Source organism: Leuciscus leuciscus (assembly GCF_965113295.1).
Source record: "Leuciscus leuciscus genome assembly, chromosome: 7".
Lineage (NCBI taxonomy): Eukaryota > Metazoa > Chordata > Actinopteri > Cypriniformes > Leuciscidae > Leuciscus > Leuciscus leuciscus.
Genome location: NC_138731.1, coordinates 26655692 through 26666167, shown reverse-complemented (window position 1 = coordinate 26666167; position 10476 = coordinate 26655692). Strand labels below are relative to the sequence as shown.

General features: G+C 39.6%; 1 long non-coding RNA gene across 1 annotated transcript; it reads left to right on the top strand.

The window, feature by feature from the left end:
• The first annotated feature begins 7300 nt into the window (after positions 1–7300).
• On the top strand, positions 7301–10240 carry LOC309502175. The gene is made up of 3 exons (XR_014207177.1): positions 7301–8050; positions 8778–8812; positions 9116–10240. It is a non-coding gene; the product is annotated as an uncharacterized lncRNA (long non-coding RNA).
• The last annotated feature ends 236 nt before the right edge of the window (positions 10241–10476 follow it).

Genomic DNA, 10476 nt, shown 5'->3' with positions numbered 1-10476 from the left:
CAAGCTGAAGACAAGAAACCCCAAGCTGAAGACAAGAAACCCCAAGCTGAGGACAAGAAGCCCAGAGCTGAGGAAAAGAAACCCCAAGCTGAGGACAAGAAGCCCAGAGCTGAGGACAAGAAACCCCATGTGGAAGACAAGAAACCTTGAGCTGAGGACAAGAAACCCCAAGCTGAAGACAAGAAGCCCAGAGCTGAGGACATGAAACCCTGTGCTGAAGACAAGAAGCCCAGAGCTGAGGACATGAAACCCCATGCTGAAGACAAGAAGCCCAGAGCTGAGGACAAGAAACCCCAAGCTGAAGACAAGAAGCCCCAGAGCTGAGGACAAGAAGCCCAGAGCTGAGGACAAGAAACCCAAAGCTGAGGACAAGAAACCCAAAGCTGAAGACAAGAAACCCCAAGCTGAGGACAAAAAGACCAGAGCTAAGGACAAGAAACCCCAAGCTGAGGACAAGAAACCCCAAGCTGAAGACAAGAAACCCCAAGCTGAGGACAAAAAGACCAGAGCTGAGAACAAGAAGCCCAGAGCTGAGGACAAGAAACCCCAAGTGGAAGACAAGAAACCCAGAGCTGAGGACAAGAAACCCCAAGGTGAATACAAGAAGCTCAGAGCTGAGGACAAAAGTAAACCCAAGCTGAGGACCAGAAACCCCAAGCTGAGGACAAAAAGCCCAGAGCTGAGGGAAAGAAACCCCAAGTGGAAGACAAAAAAAAAAAAAAACAGAGATGAGGACAAGAAGCCCAGAGCCTAGGACAAGAAACCCCAAGTGGAAGACAAGAAACCCAGAGCTGAGGACAAGAAACCCCAAGTGGAAGACAAGAAACCCAGAGCTGAGGACAAGAAACCCCAAGGTGAATACAAGAAGCAAAGAGGTGAGGACAAGAAAACCCAAGCTGAGGACAAGAAACCCCAAGCTGAGGACAAGAAGCCCAGAGCTGAGGACAAGAAACCCCATGTGGAAGACAAGAAACCTTGAGCTGAGGACAAGAAACCCCAAGCTGAAGACAATAAGCCCAGACCTGAGGACATGAAACCCTGTGCTGAAGACAAGAAGCCCAGAGCTGAGGACATGAAACCCCATGCTGAAGACAAGAAGCCCAGAGCGAAGGACAAGAAGCCCAGAGCTGAGGACAAGAAGCCCAGAGCTGAGGACAAGAAACCCCAAGCTGAGGACAAGAAACCCCAAGCTGAAGACAAGAAACCCCAAGCTGAGGACAAAAAGACCAGAGCTGAGGACAAGAAACCCCAAGCTGAAGACAAGAAACCCCAAGCTGAGGACAAAAAGACCAGAGCTGAGGACAAGAAACCCCAAGTGGAAGACAAGAAGCCCAGAGCTGAGGACAAGAAACCCCAAGCTGAGGACAAGAAGCCCAGAGCTGAGGACAAGAAACCCCATGTGGAAGACAAGAAACCTTGAGCTGAGGACAAGAAACCCCAAGCTGAAGACAATAAGCCCAGAGCTGAGGACATGAAACCCTGTGCTGAAGACAAGAAGCCCAGAGCTGAGGACCTGAAACCCCAAGCTGAAGACAATAAGCCCAGAGCTGAGGACATGAAACCCTGTGCTGAAGACAAGAAGCCCAGAGCTGAGGACCTGAAACCCCATGCTGAAGACAAGAAGCCCAGAGCTGAGGACAAGAAACCCCAAGCTGAGGACAAGAAACCCCAAGCTGAAGACAAGAAACCCCAAGCTGAGGACAAGAAACCCCAAGTGGAAGACAAGAAACCCAGAGCTGAGGACAAGAAACCCCAAGGTGAATACAAGAAGCTCAGAGCTGAGGACAAAAGTAAACCCAAGCTGAGGACAAGAAACCCCAAGCTGAGGACAAAAAGCCCAGAGCTGAGGGAAAGAAACCCCAAGTGGAAGACAAGAAACCCAGAGCTGAGGACAAGAAACCCCAAGGTGAATACAAGAAGCAAAGAGGTGAGGACAAGAAAACCCAAGCTGAGGACAAGAAGCCCAGAGCTGAGGACAAGAAACCCCAAGCTGAGGACAAGAAGCCCAGAGCTGAGGACAAGAAACCCCAAGCTGAGGACAAGAAGCCCAGAGCTGAGGACAAGAAACCCCATGTGGAAGACAAGAAACCTTGAGCTGAGGACAAGAAACCCCAAGCTGAAGACAATAAGCCCAGAGCTGAGGACATGAAACCCTGTGCTGAAGACAAGAAGCCCAGAGCTGAGGACATGAAACCCCATGCTGAAGACAAGAAGCCCAGAGCTGAGGACAATAAGCCCAGAGCTGAGGACAAGAAACCCCCAAGCTGAGGACAAGAAACCCCAAGCTGAAGACAAGAAACCCCAAGCTGAAGACAAGAAACCCCAAGCTGAGGACAAAAAGACCAGAGCTGAGGACAAGAAACCCCAAGTGGAAGACAAGAAGCCCAGGGCTGAGGACAAGAAACCCCAAGGTGAATACAAGAAGTTCAGAGCTGAGGACAAGAAAACCCAAGCTGAGGACAACAAGCCCAGAACTGAGGGCAAGAAACCCCAAGTGAAAAAAAAAAAAACAGAGCTGAGGACAAGAAGCCCAGAGCCTAGGACAAGAAACCCCAAGTGGAAGACAAGAAACCCAGAGCTGAGGACAAGAAACCCCAAGTGGAAGACAAGAAACCCAGAGCTGAGGACAAGAAACCCCAAGGTGAATACAAGAAGCCCAGAGCTGAGGACAAGAAACCCCACGACAAGAAGTCCAGAGCTGAGGACAAGAAACCCCAAGCTGAGGACAATAAACCCCACACCGAGGACAATAAGCCCAGAGCTGAGGTCAAGAAATCCCAAGCTGAGGACAAGAAGCCCAGAGCTGACTACACCTTTGACTCAAATCTTGATTAAAGTTTTATTTGCCTTTATATTTTTGTTTATTATAAAAAGAAAAGTAACCAATTAAAATCATTTTATTTGATTACAAAAACTGACTAACAAGGCTTGATTTATAGTGTTTTTAAAGACGGTATACAAGAACATACCACAGAGAAGACTTCTGACCGAATTGTAAGTCATTTAAAATGCTTATAATTTAGGTCAGACTTGACTTACTTTACCTAACCTGAGAATAATAAAAAAAATAAAAATAAAAAAAACGTTAAAGGTGTTAAGATCAAAGTGCACTACACAAAACAATATGTATGAAATAAATGTATTTTAAATACATTTTGGTATAGGTTGTTTTCACTAGGGAACAGATGCTGTAAGGGCAGAATTTCCAAAGACAACTTTTGCCTACAGTGCAAACGTAACAATGAGCAATTTGAAAATAAAATTCATTTGTAAAATATTTAAGAAATACTTAATTAAATTATTTTTGTTTAATCCTCAGTTGACCTGTTATGATTAAATGTAAATGTACAATGTAACAGTTAACTGTATTTAAATTCTAAATGTTGAGTATAAAAATAGTATAGATACAAGTTTACATGAAATGTGTTTTAAGTTGAAAAAAAAAAAGAATAATTCACAATCATGAAGTAAGTTTTATAATTATGACCTTTAACTTTTCAATAATTTAACCACACTTTGAATATCAGTATTGTTTAATTCAATTCAAATTTATTTCTATTGCATTTTCACAATTTTACATGGTTGCAACGCAGCTTACATACAAATAGAATGTAGTTACAAAAGTAAAGATATGTAATTATGACAAATAATAAAAACAAAATATAGTCAGTTTGAAAAGGTGAAAGAAATTCATGTACCTGATCAGAAGTTTTATGCATTGACATGTATTATTCCTAATACACTCCAATGCACCTACTGTGCTAATACACTTTTCCTTTTAATGGCACTTTAATGGCCCGTTAAACATTGAAAAGTCCAATTATTATGAATTATTAAAATGATCCTGATCAATCCTCAAAAATTACACAAAAATGTGTCAAATAAATGAAGAAATGTTAACTGCATTAAAAATAACAACATAAAATGTATTAAAATAATTTCAATTCATGCGTCACATTTAAATCCACAGCATAATGCGAGACCGTCAAACCGCCAAATCATTTCATTGCGTTTTACATCAGGAGCAGTTGTGCAGTACTTTGAGAGTTGAATCGCACGGAGACAATCGACAGAGAAATGTTACGGATGGTTTTATTTCATCCGCACACACTGAGACACAAGCAGTTCTGCATGTTCACATTCTCTCACCAACAAACGGAACTGTCTGTTTTAGTGTGGCACAAGAATAAAACTAATGTTATGCCGGTCTATGCAATTGCTTCCTGCAGCATTAATGAAAGATCATGTCAGGAGGGAAGCAAAACATTTTGCAGATGACATTTAATGTTGTGTCTGCTGGCTTTATTTCTTCAACAGCTTCAATTTTTACGCACTTTCGTGTTCTATACAGGCCGTTTCGCGTTTATTTTCACACACCGCTTGCGAAGACAGAGCTGCTTGTTGTCCCAGCCAACCCAACACTACACCACAACTTCTCCATTCAGCTAGGTTCGTCATCCATAACTCCATCAAGGTCAGCCAGGAACCTTGGTGTTGTGATTGATGATCAATTGAACTTCACAGACCACATTGCTAGAACTGCCCGGTCCTTCAGATTTGCCTTATACAACATTTGGAGGATCAGGTCCTTCCTATCAGAGCATGCTAAACAACTCCTTGTCCAAGCGCTTGTTCTATCCAGACTGGACTAATGCTCTCCTGGCTGGTCTTCCAGCTTGCACTATCAAACCTCTGCAACTGATCCAAAATGCTGCAGCTAGAGTGGTCTTTAACGAGTGAGAGCACACGTAACTCCTCTCCTCACAAAATTGCACTGGTTGCCAGTTGCTGCTCGCATCAAATTCAAGTCGTTGACGTTTCCCTACAGAACAACCACTGGCTCTGCTCCCTTTTACCTCAGACTTACGTGCCATCCAGAAACTTGCGCTCTGCAAGTGAACGTCATCTTGTGGTGCCATCAAAGAGGCACAAAACCTTGACTGTTCCCTGCTGGTGGAATGATCTGCCTAACTCAACCAGACTGCTGAGTCCGTAGCCATTTTCAAGAAACGGCTAAAGACACATCTTTTTCGGCAACACTTGATCCATTAATCCTAACATTTTCTATTCTATATCTATTTATAAAAAATAAAATTTAAATTAAAAAGTACATGTACTGCGTTAGATTAAACTGAGAAGGGTCATAGCACTTGCATATTGTTGTCCTATTCGTTTAACTGCTTCTATTGTTCTCATTTGTAAGTCGCTTTGGATAAAAGCGTCTGCTAAATGAATAAATGTAAATGTAAATAATAACTGTTGTCCTCAACAGATGGCCAAGGTCACATGTAAAAGTGTGAGGCTGGTACAGCTGGTTGTTTGACCAGAAATGCTTCCATAAGCATTTGACTCTGGGTGTGAATCAGGCTGGAGATCTCTCTGGGAGAAAGATGCTTATGTTTTTTCGACACAGCAGAGTGAACTCTTGCACTCCTGTGTGATGCTGAAGCTAAGTGGCTAACAACAGGGCTGGGACTTTGGGACTCAGTGTGAGCATAAAACCACAGAAACTCACAGTTACGCTTCAGAGCACAAGGCTTCACTTTCCTTCATCATCCAACTGTTTCCCAAATATAAGGGGGATGAGAGAGGAGAAAACAAAAAGTCATGACTAGAAGGAGAAAGAACGGATGGTACAATATACAATTTCACTTGGCTCACAGGAGATGTTATAAGACATGAAGTCAAACGTGCCAGGGCTTCTGTCCCAAATTGATATTAACATAAAATTCAGTGTAGTGATACAATATTTCTCATCTGCTGCTGTTGATGAGTAATAATCATGTGTTTCTTTGCTCTGACTGTTTTCCCTTTGTTTTGTTGAAGTTAGTTGAAAACTTGACTATACAATATTTTAATGCATTATTCATTTTAATTTGTTTAAATAGTAGGCTACTTGCATCTTTGAAAATGTAAAAAAAAAAAAAATGTTAAAATAGCCTAGTTAAATAATTAAAAGGAGTGGTCAATAAAGTTGTTAATTCTGACATCACGCGCCACAGTTTCTGGGTCCAAAGTTCCTTCAAATCCTAAAAGCAAATAATAGACAGTGCTAATAAACACTCGCAGTTTGCTGTAGTGCTACAGAAAAATCATGATCCCAACCGTTATCTTCATGCCGAAATTTAAGTTGGCCAGACAGTAATTCATCCTTTCTGAATCGTTAAAGGATTAGATCACTTTAAAATGAAAATGTACTCACCCTGCTTAAAGCCACCCTAGGTGTATATGACTTTCTTCTTTTTAGACGAATACAATCGGAGTTGTATTCTGTCGCGACACGCGCGACAGTGACCGTTGGCGACTGGATGGGGCGTGTCCAGCGACGCGACAAAGTTGAGATCTGTTCAACTTTATGCAAATGAAGAGCGACTTTCGGGAGCGACAACCAATAGGAGTGAAGTCAGTAGGGCGCACGTGATCCGTCACTCTTCAGTGCCGAGTCCGACCGAGGCAAGATGAATGAGGAGTTTATTTTAGCAGTCAGAAACTGTCCAATAATTTATGATATGTCTCCGTGTACAGTGGTACTCGCCGTGCTGACTCCGAGCCTGAATGGTTTCGTGAACTCAGAAAGACCAGTATTTGCCCATTTGCTGCAGTTAAATAGCCGCGCCCATATGGAAAGAATCTATATGAGGATATATGCGCATATATGAAACCTATATGCAGTTTATATGCACATATATGCTGCATATATACAGCATATATGCACATATATGATAATATATATGCTGCATATATGCGTATATATGCCACATATAGGCATAATTGAGGTGCATATATGTGCATATACAGGCCATATAGGTCTCCTGTATTGCTTCTTTATATATACATATAAGCCCTATATGTACATACAAGATATGTCTCCTATAGCTCATGGCAGGATGGTCATTTTGTAGCTCATATCTCACTTTGGAAACTGTCATACATGATGCCTAGCTCAGATAGGCACATCTATTAATTCGAAGCTCACGGAGCTGAGATCAAAAAGATAAAAAAAAAAAATAAAAAAAAATTCTGTTCAGTTTTTTGTCTTATTTTTGTTCTTGTACTATTTGATTGTTCTTAAGTAAATAAATAATGTAAATTTCTACATTTTGGGGTTTTATTTATGTTGCCTACACTGTAAAAAAAAGTGTACTTTACAGGTAATGGTCTGTATTTTTTTTACAGAATTTTACCGTTTTGTCATTATAGTGAATGCCTGTTATTTTACAGATATTTGCTGTAATTTAAAGGTCCACTATTAAATTTACAGGTAATTGCTTGTATTTTGGTTTTACATCAATTTACGTTTTTTAAGGAACTTGTCTGTATTTTTACAAAGTAATATTTTACAGATTTTTTTCTGTGAAATTAGAAAACAAAGAAAAGAAGGTATAACTGCAGAAATCTGCATCTATTCAATATGTTGTCCTTACAGATTATTAAGCATGTGGGGGTTAAAGTGAGGTTTTTTTTAAGGTTAAATAATAGTATTTGTACATACAGCCTACCCTACATAGGCTACAGTAGACCTGTATTGAATTGTTTTTAGGCTATAGTCTTTTAATCTTGTCTTGCAAATAGATGCTCATTTTGATCATTATTTCATTGTCTTATTCTCCCATAATTTCATGTATATTTTATTAATATTTTTCTAAATCTCCGTTGCTGCACATTCAGGGCTTTGTGTGTGTGTGTGTGTGTGTGTGTGTGTGTGTGTGTGTGTGTGTGCGCGCGCGCGCACGCGATGACGCAGATTCAAATTCGCCGCCATTACGTTTCCGCTGTTTAGTCCCGCCCACAACGGTCAGCTGATCAGTCGACTTTGGATCTGTATCAAGTGCAAGTGGGAGATTTGAATTCAGTCTACTCTCCTGAAGTGGATTGTGAGATTAACAGGGGTTCAATATGACACCTCATAATTCAAAGCAATCGTGTTCGTCGAGAGCAGCCGTGAGCAGGAGCCCTAGCTGTTGTCAGTTTGGATTCTTCGGAAATAGCACCCTTTTCAGTGAGCCTGGTTCGTCACAGCGGACATCATGCCAACCGATCACCGGCTGAGGTAAGAGTCTGCATGTGAACGATATTTTATATTACATTTGTGTTAAGTTTACGTTACAGTTTTCAAGCTAACATTAGCATTTTAAATGATGTTCAGTTAACTGGCGAGAGCTGGAGGCAAAACACTGAAAATGTAGCATGCATCTTTACATTTTCCATCTGTTTTAAGAAAGATCAGTTGAACCCACACCTCAAAAAATACCTAAAACAAGCTTTCGTAGACTTGTTATACATAAAGTCCGTTTAATTGTGTATAAAATCTTTGTTAATACGCGATAGTATCTGTCAGTAAATCAATCTCTTAAATGGCGGGACATTTTTAAACACTGTCTGGAAGCTGAAAACTCTTCTCTTAAAAAATAGTAACCACGTTTTTGGCGGATTTTTATTACCATTTTTAATAACCACAGTTATACTACAAATAGGCCTAACGTTACCAAGGTTTTTTTTTTTTTGGTTAAACCATAGTTAATTTTCATAAGGGTTAATGTGGTTATCAAGACCGTTAAGAAAACGAATTCAGCAAATACTGTACTCGTTGATGATACAGGAAAACACATGAGGCTAGAATATGAACACCACATGATAAATTCCATATTCTGGCTGCATGCTTGCCAACACGTCAGTTGAGGTTTTGCATTGTCCCAGTGGAACATATTCTGACATATGCAAATGTAATACTGAGTTGTAAAAAAAAAATATATATATATATATATTTGTGATTTCAGGTCAAGTGGAAAGCAGAATGATCATGGCAAACAAGGTATGGGAAGAAGTAATTTAAAATATTGTAATGGCCGAGTCTTCTGATTCCATATGATTGCACTAAAAGTGGCAGAAAATTTAATTTGTTTTATACTATATTTTCCCATGTGAATATTCATTTGATCCTTGTGAGGCCACTGGAGCTGCACAAGGTTTGGTTTTGCTTCAGTAAGACCACGATTGTGTTAGATTCCACCCATCTATTATTATTATTTTTTTGTATTGTAACTAGGCTCTGTCATTTAGAAACATGGGTTTTCCTATCACTTATAATGACATATATCTCTACCTTTCATTCCAGCCAGAGGATCTGACGGTTGCTGCTGGCATCTCAGCCTACCTGATGGAAAATTCTTGCTGGATGAATGACCTTCACCTTCAATTCAACCTTGCCAAGACAAAACTGCTTATGGTTTCACTTTCAGCCAAACCATGCGATCCTGCTGATTTGCCTTATACAACACCAGAAAGATCCGGCCCTTCCTATCGGAGCCACACAACTCCTTGTCTAAGCTCTTGTTCTATCCAGACTGGACTATTGTAATGCTCTCCTGGCAGGCCTTCCAGCATCAGTCAAACCTCTGCAACTGATCCAGATGCTGCAGCAAGACCTAAACTCACTGCTTCAGATCTATGTGTCTCCAGAAGCTTGTGTTCTGCAAGTGAACGTCGCCTTGTGGTGCCATCATCCCAAAGAGACACAAAACCACTTTCACTGACCTTTACCTGGACTGTTCCCTGCTGGTGGGATGACCTGCCCAACTTAACACATTTTCAAGAAACTGCTAAAGATCCATCTTTTCATAAACACTTGACCCAATAATACTAAATCTTTGTTTTAATAATAAATAAATAAACTTGTATACTGTGCTACACTAACTGGGACTTGTCACTGCACTTGTTGCTTCTATTGTTCTCTTAATTTTTAAGTCACTTTGGATAAAATGTAATTGTAAATGTGTAAAATAAGTTATATTAGAGTATAAAGGCATACAGCAATTGCCTTTTAATGTAGATATTTTTACATGTTCTAAATTATATACTAAGATTGTATTTCCTATCATTCACATATCTTGATGTTCAGTGTTTGTTTAATGAGTAATACTGTAAATGTGCAGGTATTTTGTACTTATACGTTTAATTAATTTAACAGAAATTGACTGTACATTTGCTATTATTAAGTACTTAATTAGAGATTGGTCAAAGTTGTGAAATTGGAAATGCCTTAACTGTAAATATACAAACTTTGAATTTGAATTTATGTATTTAATGCATTTTTATACATAACTTCATAGTTATTATACACAGGAAAAACTATATATTAAAAGATAATTACTGTAGATAGACAGCATTATTATAAAATAACTTTATAAAACCCTAAATTTACAGTTTAACTTGAAAGTTAAATGTTTTTTTTTAAATGTAATTTGACATCATTTATCCGTTTTTCCACGGTTTAATAAGCCATTATCAACAGTAATGTACTGTAATTGAATAAATTTTGACTGTAAAGTCAATTCTGTATTTTCACTGTTTTTGCCTGTAATTTTGTGAAATGGTTATTTGCTGTAATTTAACGGAATCCGTCTGGAAACTTTGCTGCCAGAGATTTACCGTTTGTATACGGGATTTTTTTTTTTTTACAGTGTAGGCCTAGTAGCT